Source organism: Muntiacus reevesi, chromosome 3 (assembly GCF_963930625.1).
Source record: "Muntiacus reevesi chromosome 3, mMunRee1.1, whole genome shotgun sequence".
In the NCBI taxonomy this organism is placed as follows: Eukaryota; Metazoa; Chordata; class Mammalia; order Artiodactyla; family Cervidae; genus Muntiacus; species Muntiacus reevesi.
Window position 1 is genome coordinate 182,471,958 of NC_089251.1, and position 19,021 is coordinate 182,490,978.

At 42.9% G+C, this 19,021-nt stretch overlaps 1 non-coding gene across 1 annotated transcript; it reads left to right on the top strand.

Moving 5' to 3' along the window:
• Positions 1 to 1,584: 1,584 nt before the first annotated feature.
• On the top strand, positions 1,585 to 1,656 carry TRNAY-GUA (transfer RNA tyrosine (anticodon GUA)). Its single transcript has one exon. It is a non-coding gene; the product is annotated as a tRNA-Tyr (tRNA).
• The last annotated feature ends 17,365 nt before the right edge of the window (positions 1,657 to 19,021 follow it).

Here is a 19,021-nt window from a genome sequence, read left to right on the forward strand (position 1 = left end):
AGGTCCATCTAGTCAAGGCTATGGTTTTTCCAGTAGTCATGTATGGATGTGAGAGTTGAATCATAAAGAAAGTTGAGCACCAAAGAATTGATGCTTTTGAACTGTGTTGGTGAAGACTCTTGAGAGTCTTCAAGGAGATCCAACCAGTCAATCCTAAAGGAAATCAGTCTTGAATGTTCATTGGAAGGACTGATGCTGAAGCTGAAGTTCCAATATTTTGGCCACCTGATGTGAAGAACTGACTCATTGCACAAAGACCCTGATCCTGGGAAAGATTGAAGGCAGGAGAAGAAGGGGATGACAGAAGATGAGAGGGTTGGGTGTCATCACTGACTTGATGGACATAAGTTTGGGCAAGCTCTGGGAGTTGGTGACAGAGAGGAAAGCCTGGCATGCTGCATTCCGTGGTGTTACAAAGAGTTGGACAGGACTGAGCGACTGAACTGAACTAATTACCTGATTGAAGAAAAATAGCCTATCATGAATATTAGTCATTACTTTAGCTTTACCAAAGAGTACTTCTAAAAAAAGAAAAAAAAAAAAAAAAACCCCAAAACCAGTATTCCTCTGACATGCATTTTCTGCATGACAGGTGCAGTTAGGCAATAGCAACACATGTCCAAAGATGAAACTGAATGCGTAACGAAAGGTTGAAAGGTTCTCCAACAGATTTCCAAGAATGTTTGACATTTCCTTAATGACCTAGGTGTTGGTTTAGCTTGCGAATGGGTATACAGAAAACTGGAAAACATAACTAAACAGATTTTGAACATAAGAATAGATCTGGTTGCTGTGTTAGAATGAAAGCATTAAAATCAGGCCAAGGAGGGTAATCAAAAGATGTCCAACAATTTTTGTGATTTACTTTAGATCAGAGTTCCAAGATAAATGATTTAGGTTTATAGAGCAACCAGATTTGATAGCCATTCCTTTCCAGTTAGTCCAGATTCTCCTCAGTACATTTAATCTCTCAAAAGGTAAATGGAGGCACGTAAAATTGGAGTAGGATCCTTTGTCTTTTTAAAAAATCGAATGCTTTCATAATCATCATTGAAAAAATGCTCTAATATGGGTTACAAATGATTTTGAAGTGGAGACAGCTCTTTCCAAGCAGACAGTATATTCTGATATGTGATGATACAGGCAGATGTATCATGCTACAAATGAAGTGGTCATTTTTGTGGAATAGATTTTCTAAACATTTTGAAATTTTGGAGGTCTGGATTATTGTAAAACAAATTTACCCTCTCACAAATGAAACCTTTTGATCCCTGTAATTGCCAAATATGTAAATTCTAATGAGGATATTAAGAGCTAGGTGTTTGAATTCTCTGGTTACTAAAGAAAATTTCAAGTAAAATTTTGGATTGTTAAAAAAAAAAGTGCCAAAATTATTTTTCAATTTAAATTTAGTATGATGAGACAATTAGTCTGAACCTAAGGAAGCATGGATTACACTTGATTTTGCTTAGCAATGTTCTCTTTTGATTAAAAAATGAAAGTTAAAGGACATGGAAAGAAGTTTCTTAGGTTTTTGTCACCCAGCAACCTTGAGTTTAACAACCGTTTATGTGCTAGGCGGCTTCCCTGGTGGCTCAGAGGTTAAAGCGTCTGCCTGTAATGCGGGAGACCTGGGTTCGATCCCTAGGTTGGGAAGATCCCCTGGAGAAGGAAATAGCAACCCACTCCAGTATTCTTGCCTGGAGAATCCCTTGGACGGAGGAGCCTGGTGGGCTACAGTCCACGGGGTCCCAGAGTTGGACACAACTGAGCGACTTCACTTTTATGGTGCTAGTAAACATTTAATGTTTGCAGTTGCATTGTTAAATCAAGTTGAAAAAAAGCTGTGTATTCATCAAATACAAAACACCGCTGTATTCATCCGTTTAAAATTTGCTACAGGCTACACCTGGGTGTACATAGGGTTATATTCTGAATTCTTTCAGCACCAGTCAACAGAAAAGACATGTGGGTGACATTGGAAAGTTACTTTCTAGCCCTTGTGCAGATACTAACCTAGCCCAGCCCGAGACCTTCCCTGGAGATCAGATTGGATCAAACTGCACATCTGTCATTTGATAAGCCCAAGGTATCTCAAGCACTCAAGGAGAAACTGGAGGTTTCTAGAGTATCTTGGGTTACACACTTGGTTAGATAAGCCAATTCTAATTTCATTAACACCATTTTTTCTGCATGTATTTACAAGGGGGGAAAAAGACTATAGCCTTCCAAATCTCTTTCATATAGAACAGGTTACTATAAAGCTATTCTTATCATACAGAATTTGTTTTGGAAAGATACATACCAGAATTTGAAACAGTTAGGGAGCTCAGCATGTTTTCTTAGGTTAGAAAATGTCCCTGTGCTGGGAGGTAACAAACAAGTCTTCTGATTTTACAGCAGGATAAACTTGAACACAGAGAGAATGGGAGATCTGTTGATGGTCAAACAGGGGATCTGCTGGGAAATAGGACTCTGAGCTCTGAACTTTGACCTGTGTACTTTCGCAACCTAATGACTGAAAATATAAGAGTGACGTGAATTGAAAGGGAGTGTGCAGAAGGTCACTTGCTGGAATTTCATCATCATTATAGTGCCTAAGGTGTGAGAATGCAATCATCCTATAAGGAACAGAGGCAGGATTCAGCACTGGGTATTAATAGCATCGTATGGTTTCTCCCACCCCAGTACACAGGCGCGCTGCCTTCATTTTAGTCTGTTTGGACAAATCTGAATCTGAGGACAGTGGAGAAAGGGTTCATGCTCAGGTATTTTTAAAGTGATTTCAATGATCTAACAAATAGCCTTTCCTGTAGTAAAATGGGAGTTTCTCAGGCAATGTAATCCATTTATAGACTCCATTTTATTTTATTTTTTAATTTATTTTTTAATTCAATTTCTTTACAGAATTTTGTTGTTTTCTGTCAAACCTCAACATGAATCAGCCATAGGTAGATACATATCCCCTCCCTTTTGAACCTCCCTCCCATCTCCCGCCCCATCTCACCCCTCTAAAGTCAGTATGCTGCCCTAGCTGTAATGTAAGGAGAACTAAAAGGAAAGTAATTTCATAGTCATTGCTCAGGCAAAACTGTACTAGAAGATGTAACGAAGCAATTAGATGCCTCCATGTGTGCAAAGACCACGTGTTTGTTTGAGACACCAAACTCTGTGAGCAGGGTGCAGTTTTCAGAAATGATAAAAACTTCCTGATAAAATTCCAAACTAAGCAAACTGAAATGATCTTTTGATTTAACAATACCTGCATTTCTGGAAGATTTAGCATACAGTAAAGTCAAGCACAAATGTTGCATTTTTATGTAAAATAGAATTGAGTTTCTAAGCTTGGATGATACGAAAAAGACCTTTTTTACTGACATAATTCTGGAACTTCTGAAATCGGTGAAGGGTGTAGGACCACATACGTCCCACACATTGTAGGATGTCCAGCGTACCCATGAAATGCCAGTGAAGTGACCCAGTCAGTGTGACAACTCAAAATGTTCCACACGGTTCCATGATGCCTGCTATGGAGTGATACTGCTCCTCCTCCCAGTGTTCATTTCCTGCTGTTTTTGATGATTTGCTTACTTTTTAGAAGAAGGCACTCTGTCATACCATCTCCTATCTTCACCTCATTTGGTATTCTTGTGGATGGGGAGCTGGGAGAAGACTGTAGTTTGTGTTAATGGAGAGTATTTGACTTTAATTCATGAGGGGTGATGGGTCTCTACCCTTAATAATGCTTTTTACCCCAGAAAATATAATTTGCCTGACCTCATCTTCTCCACAGTTATGCTGGAGAGTGTGTTAAAAACTATTGTGAGAAAGGATTGTTAGAATTTTTCTTAGGAACAATTGAACTAATCAATATTATTAACTGTACAAATTTCAAAGCCTCAAACCATCTTCTTTAGGTGGTTCACACCAGAACCCATCTCCGAGAGCTGAGTGTGACCGTGTAACATATCGAGTGTTGCTGTTTTTGACTAGTGTGTACCAGCAGTCACCTGATAGAGTAGAAACAGGATGTGCCGTAACATAATAATAGTGGTTTGTTATAATACTGTCCCAAATTACTGTTAATCGCATTGCATTTTGGACGCCTCACCTCGTGAAGATGTGGTTCTCTGATGCCCAGACACCACCCCTGGTCCTCAGAGCCACGTTTGTCTGGGGAGCCTGACCCAGTGCATTGGACTAGGTTGGCCATCTGTCCCAAGCTGGCAACACAGGGCTCCTCTTGAGTACTGAGCCAGAGAGGATGGAGGGAGAGAAGATGGAGGGAGGGAGAGAGAGAGTCACTCTGTAGTGGGGTTGAGCGCTCGGGCTCTCATCAAGGTGCTGGCGTGTTCCGTGCTTTCTGAGGGCTGAGGAAGGATCGGAACGAGGCCTCTCTCCTTGGCTTGTAGATGGCCGTCTTCTCCTTGTGTCTCTCCACACTGTCTCCCTTCTATTTGTATCTGTGTCCAAATTTCCCCCTCGTATGAGGACATCAACTATATTGCATTAGAGCCCACCGCAGTGATCTCATTTTAACTTGATTGCCTTTATAAAGACGACATCCCCAAATAAGGTCGCATTCTGAGGTACAGGCTTAGGATACTAACGCTATCTCTTTAGGGCAGACTCGATTCAACCCATAAGAAGTGCTTGAAACGAGTGTCCTACTGAGCGGACAGGAAGCTGATTTGTAGGGAATAAAGCACAAACAGGATGTTATAAGAAGTCACTTCATGGTTTCCTGACAGGTCATTTCCAGTTTTCCCTGGCGGCCAGTTGTATTCTTAATGTTGGTTTCTATGAGTTGCCATTTTGGCTTTCTAATACATTCCCCTTGCTTAAGCTTATTTAAGCTCGTTGCTATTATTTTTAGTCAAGGAATGCTAACTAGTGGAGAACCAAACTGAGACAAACCTTGTAGTGTACTACCTAATGAGCTGGATGCAAATCTCCTAGTCTTTGTGAAGCTGTTGCCGGTTAGATGGGCTAGAAAAATGAAGCAGGAGGAAACACTAGAAGCCCACTGTAATGGAATCATGAGGCAATCAAGGGAAAGGTGGGAAGGAGCAAGCAGATATCAGTCCTTTTCAGGGTTATCTTTTATTGTATGTTACGGATTGAATGTTTGTTCATGGCCCCTGCTCCCCGCCCCGCCCCGCCCCCACATTTATACTTGAAAGCCTAACCCCTAGTGTGATGGTTTTAAGAGGCGGGGCCACTGGGTGGTTAGGTCATGGAGTGGAGCCCTCATGAAGGGAATTAGTGCCATTTTAAAAAGAGACATGAGAGCTTGCTTTCTGTCAGTTCTCTGCCATGTGAGGATTCAGCAGAAAGACCACCATCTGCCAACCAAGAAGCAGGCTCTCACCAGACACCAGATATGCCTGTTTCAGCCATCCCGTCTACGATATTTATGTTATAGCAGCCCCTTGTGGCTCAGATGATAAATAATCTGCCCACAAAGCAGGAGACCCAGGTTTGATCCCTGGGTCAGGAAGATCTCTTGGAGAAAGGAATGGCAATCCACTCTAGTATTCTTGTCTGGAAAATTGCATGGACAGAGGAGCCTGGTGGGCTACAATCCATGGGATTGCAAAGAGTCGGACATACCTGAGTATGACTAACACACACCCATTCTAAGCTGACTAAGACACTGTATAAAGCCTTTCATTTAATTAGGGTCTGAATTAAGGACATGGATTAAAGAGATTCAAAGAAAGATGGAAAGTAAGAAATCTACAATGACTCTGAATTTTCTGTTTTAAATTATGGGGCTAGTAGGTTTGGTATTAACCAGTTAGATGGTGTTAACTTTCTGTTTGAGGAAGGATGTTAAGTTGTGATTTGAAAGTATGGAGATTGAGGGTCTTCAGCTTAATCAGATGAGGATTGCCGGGAAAGCAGCCGGGCATGGTAACTGTAGTGTGAATGCTGGAACCGCCATTGTAGACTCCGTGTAATATATTAGTTATGCTATTTGAAGGCATGTTGACTGGAAGATATCACCAGAGAGAATCCCAGAAAGGGCCATGAATGAACATCACCAATGTAGGGGCAATCAGAGGAGGAGGGTCAAAGAAGAGCGCAGTAGAGTAGTGGCCGTCTGATACAGTGATTGGCTTTAAACCGACTCAGTAAACATTTGCCAGTATTATCAGCATAGCGGGTATAAAATTTGTAAAGTTCTATTGCTGTATGTTGAGGCAAGAACTGAGCATTGGAAAAACGAAGGCAACAACGTAGATTGTTCCTTCACAAATGCAAGAAGGGAAGACAGTGACTGATCAAGAGGAAGGTAGAACAGAAGGAATGTTTCCACTTGAAGGGGGAAATCCCAGTTCCTCCAGAGATATGCTACTTAAAATACCCATTACCCAGTGAGGTGTGCAGTGTCTGGCTGAATGCTCTGTATATGTCACCTAATTTACCCCATCCACAAACCTCTTTGACTTTAGAAAGAGAAGTTAGGTTAAACCTGTGTACCTCAAATTCATACAATGCATATGGAATTGAGTCAGTAAGGGATCCCAGGTCTGTCTGAATCCACAGCCACCCCATCCCTCATGTCCACCCCCTGCCCAGAAGATGAATTCAAAGTGTTAAATACAAGAAAATACAGAAAAGGAATTCAGGTCATCTCCTGGAATTTTAAGATGGGATTTGGCAGGCATACTACATTACCAAATTAAATGAACAATAATAGGTTAAAAAAATAAAATTGTATATGGCAGTAAGGGGCGCAGAGTTCCTATTTGGTTTGGAAAGAAACTGTTCCAGGGTTAATTGTGTAAATGAAATAATAGGAATAGGAATTGCAGATTCATTTGGGTGGCAATTAGGAAAAAAATACCAGTTAATGGAAAACCAGAAGAGCACTTTCAATAAAGGTCAGGAATATAATAAAGGTCACTTCTAAAAACAGTTAACTAACTTAGATATAGTGTCAGGAAGCGATTAAGGCCTAAGTTTGAAACTAGACTAGGAAATGAGAACGTCAAAGTTCATTGCAGAAAAATTAAGTAGGAAGGGTAGAGTGAAAGAGATCTCCCCCTCAAAAAAAGAGATGACTATCAAGAGATATAAGAAAGAATTAATGAACCTAAGTTGTTCTCCACTGGTTAAGTCAAAATGTAAGTTTAATATTAATTCATGACCCATCTTTTCTTGCGTATATAAAAGGGTATGTGTAAAACATAGCCATGGCAGTTCACGAATTGAGAAGTTATGTATCATAGATTGTAGTGATGTCTACTAACTCACATTCCCCTGCCTTCCTGACCCTGCATCCCCTGGAGCACCCCACCCTCTCGCTCATCCTGTATCCTTAGTAGTATCCCCTGGTACACACTGGTCCTCAGTAGACACCTATTTCTTCTGTGTTCTCTCATTTCCATTTGATGCAGGAAAATTAAGAGTTGAAGGTCACATAAGAGGATTTTAGGTACTTGATCAATGATTCACTAACTCAGTAAAATAAATACTATTTTGTTTCTATATCCGGGGTTGGAAAACTAAGAAATGGGGAATACGTTGATATAATTCAGTTGCATTAGATTTTTCACATTATTAGAAATGTCTGTTATCACTTGGTTTTTGATTACAAATCTGTATTTCTATTCATTATCTTATTTTTAACCCAAGATGACCTGTTGGAAAACCTAACAGTTACTTTCCTATTTAAGAATTAACTTTATCAAAGTGATGCCAGACTTTGTTACCTAAGAGAACAGTGTTGACTTTTTGAAACTTTAATTGAAAGATAACATGCCTACGGGGAAGTGTATATGTTTAACTGCTCTGTAATAAGCAGATATCTTCTGCTTATTGAACAGGTTCATGGAGAGTTGGTTTGTCCTGCTTCTTGCGCTTTTATAATGTTCATTTCTGCTCATTTGCTGAAGAAAGCAAAAAGGGCAATGCAAATACTAAAATAAAATGAAAAAAGAATGTCGTTTACATAGGACCTGCCGGCGGTATTGTATATTAGGGTTTTGTGTTCCACTCGGTGTTTGAAAGTCTCAACTTTTTCATTGAGAAGCTGCAGCTGCCTCTAGAAACTGCTTTTAAAGAGTTATCTCAGTGAAGCTTTGAGAGTCTGTCGGTAGATGTCCATCTTCCCCGCCTCAACCTCCATTGAATCTAGGTGAGAAATGGATGTGAGCTTAAAAACATACTCAACCTCTTTAACCCTTTGGAGCAGTTCTGCTATGTTAATTGCAGTCCACTCTTGGGGGCATCCTTTTTTGGTGATGCTGATGCTTCCATGAACCTTGGCTATTTTGCCAAATTTATTGTGTCTTTGTAATCTTAAACATATTAACAAATGAAACTCTGTTGGTTTCTTCACTTGCTTCGATGTGTGTCATGATAGTTTAGCAATCCACTTAGTCATCAAAATTCTATTTTGACTTGTCCACATAATCCTTTTAGTCTATTTTTAGATTTATTAAGTGCTTTTCACAGAGTTGATAAAAAAGTTTTCATTTATGAAATTGTTTCCACCTGACCCCGGAGGCCTCCCATTGTAGTTTAACAGGAGTTAAGATGTTGCATTGTTTGTTTGAAATTGGGCAGTGGACTCCGTGCTAGCATACAGGCACCCTAGCTCTAGGGCTGGGAGGGTCTCTGGGTGGTAATTTAACCTCTTCATTTTATTGTCAATGCTGCCCAGAGAGTTTCAGCAACTTTTCCCAGCTGATTCCACTGGTCAATGTATATTCTGACTCCTAGGCCCTGTTCTTTGCCTCCATCAGACTGACGCTTGAATTCCTGAAGAGATTGAGATCTTTGCCAAAGAAATGCCTTTCAAGTTGCTTTGCATGAGAGCTACAAAGGAAGAGGTACCTTTGTCCCTAATGTGTTTGGTTTGAGCTTTCAAAGTGGCATTTATGGCCTTTTTTTCTTTGGGGTCGGGAAGAAGGCAGTGTTGAAGAGAGAGACTCAGAAATGCTATTGTTGTTTAATCATTCAGTCATGTCCGACTTTCTTGCGACCCTGTGGACCTCTGTCCTTCGGCTCCTCTGTCCACCAGGCCCTCTGTCCATGGGGATTCTCCAGGCAGGAATCCTGGAGTGGATTGCCGTTTCCTTCTCCAGGGGATCTTTCCAAGCCAGGGGTAGAACTTGCATCTCCTGCATTGGCAGGCAGATTCTTTATCACTGGGAGCACCCGGGAAGCCCCCCAGATGCCTCTGCGCTACTTAAAATGAGGAGAAAGGCGGGCTGTGTTGGCGCTGCCGTGGTCAGGTACACAGATCCTGCAGCAGGTGCGTGTGCAGACGTTGCTGTGGCGGCCAGGACCTGGGCGGGCTGTGGACCCTCACTCTCTCTTCTCTGTCTTCTCCATCAGGACTCACGGCTTTGCTCCTTCGCCAGTTCTCAACTTGTCTTTATGCTGGACTGTTCTTACACATTCAGAGTGCATAGATACCTTTTCTGCTGATTAAAGAGATTCAGAAAGGAAAGAGAGAGAAATCTTTTTATATTCTATTCCAGAGTCCCCTGTTCAAGTTGGTTCTTTTATGTTTATCTATACTTATATATCTTTGATTTTTAAATATTTTTGGTAGTTCTTTGGATGTGGGCCACTTTTAAAGTCTTTATTGAATTTTTTGCAGTATTGCTTCTGTTTTGGCCTGAGGAATCTTATTGCTTCCGTGGTGGCTCAGGCAGTAAAGAATCTGCTTGCAGTGCAGGAGACCCGGGTTTGATTCCTGGGTTGGGAAGATTCCCTGGAAAAAGGAATGGCTACCCACTCCAGTATTTTTGCCTGGAGAATCTCATGAACAGAGGAGCCTGGCGGGCTATAGTCCATGGGGTCGCAGAGTCGGACACCACTGAGTGACTAACACTTTCACTTTCATGTGGGATCTTAGGTCCCCAGACAGGGATCTAAGCTGCATACCCTGCATTGGAAGGCACTTATCCCCTGAACTGTCAAGGAAGTCACTATATGTCTTTAATTTCAACTCTCTCCCTCTTTCTCATGTCTGTTCCCTTTTCTGACATACTCTGCTTGGAGACTATATGCATAAGAAAGGCTGAGTGAATGTAATTTTGGAAGGACACTGGTTTTGAGAAATTGCTTTCTATTTCATGTATGTGACTGAGCTACTTATGAAGATCCCCCTCGGAGGTGTGTACCCTGTGCTGTGGCGCATACAGCAGTCCTGCCTTTAGTACACTGAACACTCCTGGTTTTGACTCTCTCAGGTGACTTCCGAAGACTCAAGACATGTAATGAAATGAGTCCCAAATTAGGGTCATGTGCTGGGTGGGCGGGGTGGGGGGAGCGGGGACTTAGCTCCTATGAACCAGCAGACACCCACCCACAGCCCTCTGCACCTGAACGGGCTTTGGAGAGCATGCTTTGATCTGAGCACCTACTCCCCTCAAAGTGATATGTTTTTGTTTGTGAAAGTGGCCCAGGGCTGGGGGGGAGCCACCTGTGATTTGTTGGTAAACTTAAGGACTCATTAAAATCTCGCTGCATAGCCCTTATTAATGTCAATGTGCTCAATTCATGGTCCACGCATGATCAGTTCTTTGTCTCTTGGCTTTGTCTTCCTGGGAAGCAAAACAGTGGTTTTCAGCTCTGGCTGCTGCTCCTTGGGAATCATGTTGGATTCTGTAGATTTGGCCTTGGGCCCACATATCTGTAGAGTTAAAAGCTCCCTCGGTGATTCTGATGTTCAGCTATGGTTAAAACTCATTGAAATAGACTAGAGCATGCACTTCAAAAAGTTCAGGGAAAGTATACCCCTACTCCGAAAAGTCATCCTGCGGGAACAGGAAAGGAGGCAAAGGGGTACCTCCCCTCCCTCCCTCAAGAGCCGGGGAGTGATTTGAGAAGCCTAGCTGAACTGGCAGCGCCAGGGGCCACCAGAAGTTAAGTTTTTAGGGATTTAGCTCTGTTTGTGCTCCTTCTCCCAGTCCACACTTGATGCTCACCTTACCCTGGAATAGTTGTGAATGGGAGTTCATTCTCTGCTACTATAGAACAAGTATACATGGTGTCTTAGAAAAGCTTTTTCTCGGGTCTGTTGCCTGGAACCTGAGCAGCCAGAGTAGCGTGTTTCTCAGGCTTTATTTCCATCCACCCTCCTTCCAGATAATAAATGTGATCAAATAAACTGAAATCCCCTCTCACCCCATCCGTGGAAATTTCCAGTATTCATTAGCATATCAAAGACTGGGAAAGTCCTGTGGTTAACACAACAACAAAAAAACTTTTTAAAACTTAGAGTTAAATAAACTTATTTGCATTGGAAGAGACTTTTTGCTCCTCTACCTACAATTGAGCTTTTTTTTTTTTTTTTCCCCCCTTAACACCAGTTTGAGAAAGACTGGCCAAGTCACTTTTTGATTCAGTAATTTACTGAGGGTTAATTTCTGACAGCTGAACCTCTTTTTAAAATCCCCTTTGAAGTTGGACTGAATTAGCGAATGGAAGCCTTGCCAAAGCAGTTTACTAATTCATAACTATATCCCTCTGCTTTCTTTCTGTTGCTAAGTACTATAATCTTTGACCTGAAAGGAAGAATACTGCTAACAAGTAAATATTTAAAAGGCCCATGAAGTATAATGTGTATAATGTGCGTGAGTTTGTGCCTGGGGAACCCTTCTGCTTGATGAAAGCAGTGACTGACTTTTCATCTCCTAAATAGGCTGTTGTTTTACAGTAGGTTGAAAGGAAGTATTTTAAGTGCTACGAGTTAGATTTTTTTTAATTTTTATTTTTAGATTTAGTTAGCCATTGGCCTCACTGATTTGAAGGTGGCGTGTAATTCATAACTCCTGAGTGTGTTGGAACTCTGTATGAGTGAATTAGCATTATTGTGAATGAATGAACTCTGTGCTACCAAAGACGACTTGGAACAGTGTAAGGAAACGGAAACATGACTCATTGATGGATTTGAAGAGTATCTAGGGGGACTTGCTGACTTCAGAGCCAGCGCTGAGGCGTGGTTTTAAAGCAGGGGGAACCTGGATGGGGCGAGGAAACCAGGGTTCCAATCCCAGCAGTGCCTCTGACTGGCTGGTGACAGTGGCCGAATCTGCAAACCTCTCGGCCTTCATTCTGTCCGTAAGGGGAAGCAGGAATTATTTGTCGCTAGGATAACTGCCAGCCTCAAGACTTGATGAGTCTTTGAGTTCTACAGATTTTCTGGTTTGTGTGGAAGTGGGTGTGTATGTTTTAATGGCTTTCAGATGGGATTCATCAAAGCTCCATGAAACAAATCTTTATTTTTAAAATTGGAAGTGAATTGCTGCGACAGAGTATGGTCAGGGGAGTCCACGACAGAGAATGAGGAAGCAAGTAAACTTTGATTTATAAGGCTGTGGGCCGCAGATTTCCTGTGGCTGTGGCATTTGGTATATAGAATGATGATGCATCTGTGATACTGTCAGAGAAAGGTTCATTATTGTCTACAGGCAGAAGTTTTGCTCTATCAGGATTTCTTTTCGAAAGCTGTAAAATGGCACCTAGCTACCCTGTTCAATACGCCTCACTATGTTTTAAAAAATACTGAAGATCACCCCACTGAAATATTTCCATAGACATTTTTGATTAAGAACAGCAGTCTGATCTTTAGCAACATAGTTTTTGCAGTCACTAGTGTATGAAAATGACCTGATGACCTACTATTTTCATTGAATGACTTACTCTCATGCAGGCTAGATTGATAGGTACATTGAAATATCAGCGCTATGCCTGTTAGAAACTACCTATGTATTCTTTAAAAGTGATAATCTGACTTATCTAATGTTTTGGAGAAGGAGCATAGCAAAATATTCTGAGGTTTCTAATTAGTTATCTTTAATTTTGGCTATGTGAATACATCAGTTGTCATGGAATAATTGTGGAAATAATTACTGTCATGGAATAACTGAGATTGAGCAAGCTCCGGGAGCTGGTGATGGACAGGGAAGCCTGGCGTGCTACAGTCCACGGGGTCGCAGAGTCAGACACGACTGAACTGAACAACTGAACTGAACTGACTGAATTGTGGAAAAAGCTTATATATCCAAACGATAACTTTCAAAGTGAATTCATATCTTTAAGTTCCTCTAGTTTTATCCCTTTTTTTCACAGCAGCTTAAGCCACAATTTTTACAATTTTTACAATTTTTACAATTTTTAAGCCACATATTTTACTACAGTGGATTTTTGTTTTTTTGATAAAGTGGTACCAATAGTCTCTTACCTATTCCTTTCTAATTATATTTTGCAAATTATTCTGTTCAGAAAGATACAGCTGACGGTAATCATTTCCCTTCATGCATGGACAGAGTCCTACAGTGCCATGTGCTTGGTTCATAAGCCCGCTAGGTGGCGCTATGATTACTCTTTGTTTTCTGTGTGTGGCTGGGTTCAGAGAGGCTTGCCCAAAATCAGCTTGTCAATAAGTACGTGTTGAAATCAAGACCAGAATCTGTCTCTGCCTAATTCAGATATTTGTGGGGTCCCCCTCTCTGTGCCGTACCTGCTTGCCTTGGGGTGGAGGGCAGGAAAGTGGTAAAACCTTGTTTCATACATGATCTATTCAGTAGATTTCTACTGAACACCCACAGACTTAACATTTTTTCTTTTCAAGGAACCATCATTGGATCATTGGTGGACTGGAGAAGGGGCAGTGTGGCTGGTTAGACCTCAGTTACCTGTGGCAAATTAAGAAATCCCATATCAGTTTCATGGTGCTTGTGAGTTCTTGGTAGAAAGTGTAAATAAACAAAATAGCTGCTTTGACGTGGGGGTGGGGGTGGGGGCAGTCAGAATTGATGCCACCGAGGAAGGGGCACTGAGATGAATCTAGAAGGGGTCGGGTTGGACTCTGCTAGGGGGCCTGAAGCAGACCGAGAAGTCTGGGTTAGATTAGCAGTGGTGGCTCCTGAGTGGTGAGGGCTGTGGTTCAAGGCTGACGTGGCAGGACGTGGAGGCCAGACTGACCAGCTCAGATGGATTGAACTAAGCGCGACGCTGCGAGAACTTTCCTTAGGGCAAAAGGGAGAAGAGAAGAGGGACCTTGACTGTTGCTTTATTTTTTTAAATTATCTATAGATGACTGTGCTGGGTCTTCGTTGCTGCTCACCAGCTTTCTCTAATTACGGCAAGCTGGGGCCACTCTCCAGTTGTGGTGCAGGGGCTTCTCATTGCAGTAGCTTCTCTTGTTGCAGAGCGCGGGCTCTGCAGTACCTGTGGCCAGTGAGCTTAGTTGCCCCGTGGCATGTGAAATCTTCCTGGACCGGGGATCAAACCCATGTCCCTTGCATTGCAGGGCAGATTAACCTCTGGACCATCAGGGAGGTCTGGCTGTTGCTTTGTTTAAAGGGAGGTTATCTTGGAGTCTGGGTATGAAGGTAGGAAGGAGTGAGGCTTAAAGGAAAACCTAATGGTTTGGAACAACAGGAGCAATGTGCGGAGTAAGTGCAGAAACGCTGCAGAAAGATGAGGGCCCAGTGGAGGTGGGCGATCCAACTTGTGGTCAGGCTGTTTCCCCCTTTTACGAGGTGTTAGGGACTAACGGGATGAGAGTGAGCGCCAAGTTATAGGGGGCCAAGGAGGAGGGAGGGCTTGGGGGTGGGGGAGGGGGGGGACTGTCCTGACTCCAGGCAGACCCTGTGCTGAGGAGCAGAGCGTGGGGAGCGGGGAGTTATTTTATTGTTTGTCCATTCGAGGGAGAGAAAAGCAGGCTCTAGAAAAAGAGATTGGAAGTGCCAGGTAGCAAACGCATTCATGCTGCAGACAGTGGTCCAGGAGGCAGGAGTGAACCTAGAGAGGGAAGGTGGGTTATGTGAAGGAGGCTTTGCAGTGAAAAGGAGAAGCAGGGAAGTGGGGAGCTGGGGCTGAGGAGTCTGGCAGGTCCCCCGCTGAAGGGGAGGCCTGCCGGGCAGCTGTGTGGGCCCCAGCCTGTGCTGGGCAGTGAGGTTCGTCAGCCTGCCCAGCCAGGTGTTGCCCACCCTGACCTGTAGCTCCCCTCCAGGGAGGGAGTGAGTACACAGCCAGTGACCCCCAAACTTGTCTGATAAGCCCCCAGGTGCTTCCCTGGCTATTTCTCAGGAGGTTTCTGCATGTCTGGGATGGGGCCCTGGGGTCTGTATTTTAATAAACTTCCTGCAGGCCATGCCAATAGGCAGGTGAGTTTGGGAAACACTGACATGGATTCTGGGGGTGTCCTAAAGGCTGGACAGTGTCCTCTGTGATATTTCTTCTTGAGCTCCTCAGCCATCTAGCCATGGCTTGTGTAAGTAAAAGACACCTCAGAATTTTAACCTGTAGGTTATTGAAGTGGATGGATACTTGACTGTTTCCATCTTATAAAATACCCTCAGGTTTTTGAGTTTTATGCAGGATTCTTTGTGGGTTCCTATAAGTTTTGACCAATGTCTGAATACTACAAGTACTCCTTGAATTTACCCAAGCCTAGGGCTTCCTGGATGACTCAGTGGTAAAGAATCCTCTTGAAGTGCAGGAGATGCAGGAGAGAGGGTTCAATCCTTGAGTCAGAAAGGTCCCCTGGAGAAGGAAATGGCAATCCACTCCAGTATTCTTGCCTGGAAAACCCCGTGGACCGAGTAAGCCTGGCATGTCCTAAGAGTTGGACGTGATGTAGCATGCACACATCTACTTCTTGGGGCTTTATGGAAGATGGATTATTCTCTTCTGCCACCTGCTGGTCAGCCACAGGCAAACCATGTCGGGTTTTGAGGGTGGCTCCAGCCTCAAGATTTCAAACATGATTTTCAGTAGAACTTAGTTGAAGCAAAAAGTCTTCTAATAAGGCCATCTGCTCTGAATTAAATCTTGTACACTTAATGTTGCAAATCTGACAAAGTTAATTTCTTCTCCTCACTGGAGCCTTTTTTCCAGCCCAGGTGTTAAAAGACTAATAACAACAGCACATTCTGAGAGATCAGTTAGCCTATGTTAATCTCAGAAAGAATAGTTTTTTATGCCTCATGTCTGTTTTATGGACAGATGATTCCGTCAGTTCAAAACCGCGGTGAAGACAGATGGGATTCAGGCTCCTGAGTGTTGGGAGGGTATGATCTTGGAAAATTTCTTTACCTCTCTTAAGAGCAGTTTGTTTTCAGTGTAGTTGCATCGTCATCATCATCATCATTTTAATCTGTGCCTGACTCTGGGTCCATCTTTGCCAGTGACCTGACAGTTACTTTCTGAGAATGTTCTGGAGTGTCTCAGCTCATGTCACAGTGTCGCACCCAGCCTCTCCGGATTCTTTGTTTCCTCGTCTATGAGATGAAAGTGTGTGACAGAATGATCTCTGAGATCTCCTTTGGTCCCAGACTCCTGTAACTCAATCAGCGTGAGTAGAAGACTTAGCTTTCCTAGTGACTGTGGAAGGCGGTGTCTGTTCTTGGTCCTTCACGTGGGGTCCCCCTCCCCACCACAGCCCCCAGGCCCTGTTATCACTGATGCTGTCTCGGAGCTTTGGAGGAGGCTAGCTTATGCTTTGCCTCTGATGCGCTTTTAAACATTAAAAAAAGTGGGAATTGGAAGAATGACAGGCTTCTTCATTTTATTGTTCCTTTAAGTATTATCAGTTGAAACACAGAACCGGCATTTCACTTAGTTCTATCTGTGAACCAAAGGTAAACTTTCTCAAAGCCCGGTGTTTCTTAATTCGAGGTATGGGGCATATGTTACATAGACCAAAATGTTTGATGGCCTAGCCCTGCTAAGAGAGGCACAGGATGGGTCAGGCCCATCAGAAACTGTATTAGTGCCTTGATTCTCTACTGTGGGGAAATATCAGAATCATCTTTTTATAAAAGATTCTTATCCAGTAGGTTACATGTAGGTTGTACATGTTACTAGGGCTTTTTGTTTGGCACTTATGTTTTTAAAAGGTGAATACAGTTTCACCTGAGCCTGATCCACCCTGTGTTTCTTTGAGCAATGCTAGGCCATCAGACATTTGGGGACATTTAGGGTCCCAGACACTGTGCTTAACTCTGGATCCTGGACACCCACAGATGCTTACCAATCATTCCTTCTGTCCTCACCCGCTTCCACCTTTACTAGGCTGGTGGCAAAACATTTTATTAGGTTATTGATTGCTTAATTATACTTAGTATGAGACTATGCCTTAGATGGTCTATTATATTTTAAACTTTCCTCAGACTTCAATGTAATCTCATTTTGTAAGGGGCATTTTTTCTGGGAATGACTGAGCATAGCCTTACCTAACTCTTAAGTGACTTAGGTAATTCTTGAATGATGTCACTTCCTTAAGTGACACTGTTTGATCTGATCTTGTATACAGGCTGTAGCCTACTATTATTTCCTAGGGGCTGGCTAACCAGTATTGCACTGTGTGATTAATTAAAGGTTATGTGACACTGTTAACTTGTTTTTCCTTGTTTGAAATTGTAATTGCTTTTAGCCAAGCACTTTCTTATCGACTATAACCAATAATGTGTATTTTATGGAACCATGCAGTAACTGGTACTTTTCTTTTGTATTCATTCCCTTGCCCTGGCAATAAACTAAACTTTAGAAAATGCTGGAACACATTTTGAGTGTGTGCATTCATGTGCATATGTGATGATGAAATTAGGAGATTACTTTTTCGTTATTTTAGACAACTGTCATTACTTATGAGGTAAGGTAGCTACACCTGTGTTTTTTGTAGTGTTTCCTTTTAACCTGTAAGGATTTCACGCTTTTCTTCAAACCATTCATTGCCTCATATCGTTTGGGAAGAGAAATGAGCCTTGCAAGCCTGAAAGTAAGGTCCAGGAGTTGGTGATGGACAGGGAAGCCTGGTGTGCTGCAGTCCATGGGGTCACAAAGAGTCAGACACGACTGAATGACTGAACTGAACCATGGAAGTGACAAAGGTGCAGTTCCTCGAGAATTTCGTCTGTAGGTGAAGCTGGCATGCTTGATGTTGAGTGAACTGTCTTGCTCATGGCAATGTGGGCCTCTGTTGCAGCTCACCATCTCCTCCCTCAATACGCAGCCGCCATCTTCATCTCTTTCTTCTGGACTTACCATTCATCTCCACTTGAGTACTGGCCACCTCTACTTTAGGTCCCATAAGATCAACAGCTACCTCTTTGCTGCTGCTGCAGATGAAAATAACCTACCAATCATCAAGGGTCAATGTTGGGCTTCTATGGTGGCTCAGACGGTAAAGAATCTGCCTGCGATGGCAGGAGCCTGCGATGCAGGAGACCAGGGTTTGATCCCTGGGTCAGGAGGATCCCCTGGAGAAGGGAATGGCTACCCACTCCAGTATTCCTGCCTGGGATCCCAGGGACAGAGGAGGCTGCCAGGCTCCAGTCCACGCGGTCACAAAGAGCCGGACGCGACTGAGGGGCTGACACCTTCACATTTCACTAGTGATGCCAGTTAGTTTTCAGGGCTCCTGGTATCTTTGTCTTGCAGGGGGCTAAGCCCCAGAATGAGAACTGAGGGTGTCGCTCCCTTGGAGGCCTTTTGAGGAAGCCCTGTCGTAACTGTCTGTGTGTTTCAAGGAAACAGCAGAGTGGCTGGGTTGGGAGGAGGGAGATTAGAAGGGGAAGTCTATAACTAGCACCTTCGTTTGTGCTGGCCAGTCTCTCTCCACCCACTCCAGCCTGCCCTCAGTGGCAAGGGTCTGGTGTTTATTTTGTAGAAGTCCTTCATCCTTTACTGAAGTTCTTTTAATGGCATTATCTTGGAGAAGTGTATTATAGAAACAAAAGTTTTCTTTGATTTAAGACATCCGTTTTGACCCTGGGAAACAGGTGTTTCAACCAAAAATTTCTAAATGTCTTAAGTGTCTTTTAGGCCATTTGTTTTCTGAATTTCTCCTTATCAAAGTGAGTCTGTTACTTAAGACCCTGACTAATGTACTTATATAGGGGCCGCCGAAGTCCTCCTCATCAGACTGAATTGTCCTTCTCTAAGAAGTCTTTTTACTTGGAGATTTTGATGACTGTAGAAACTGTTGAGCTGAATGAAGAGAAAATCTTATGACATCATCATTACATGCTTTATTATGTTTTCA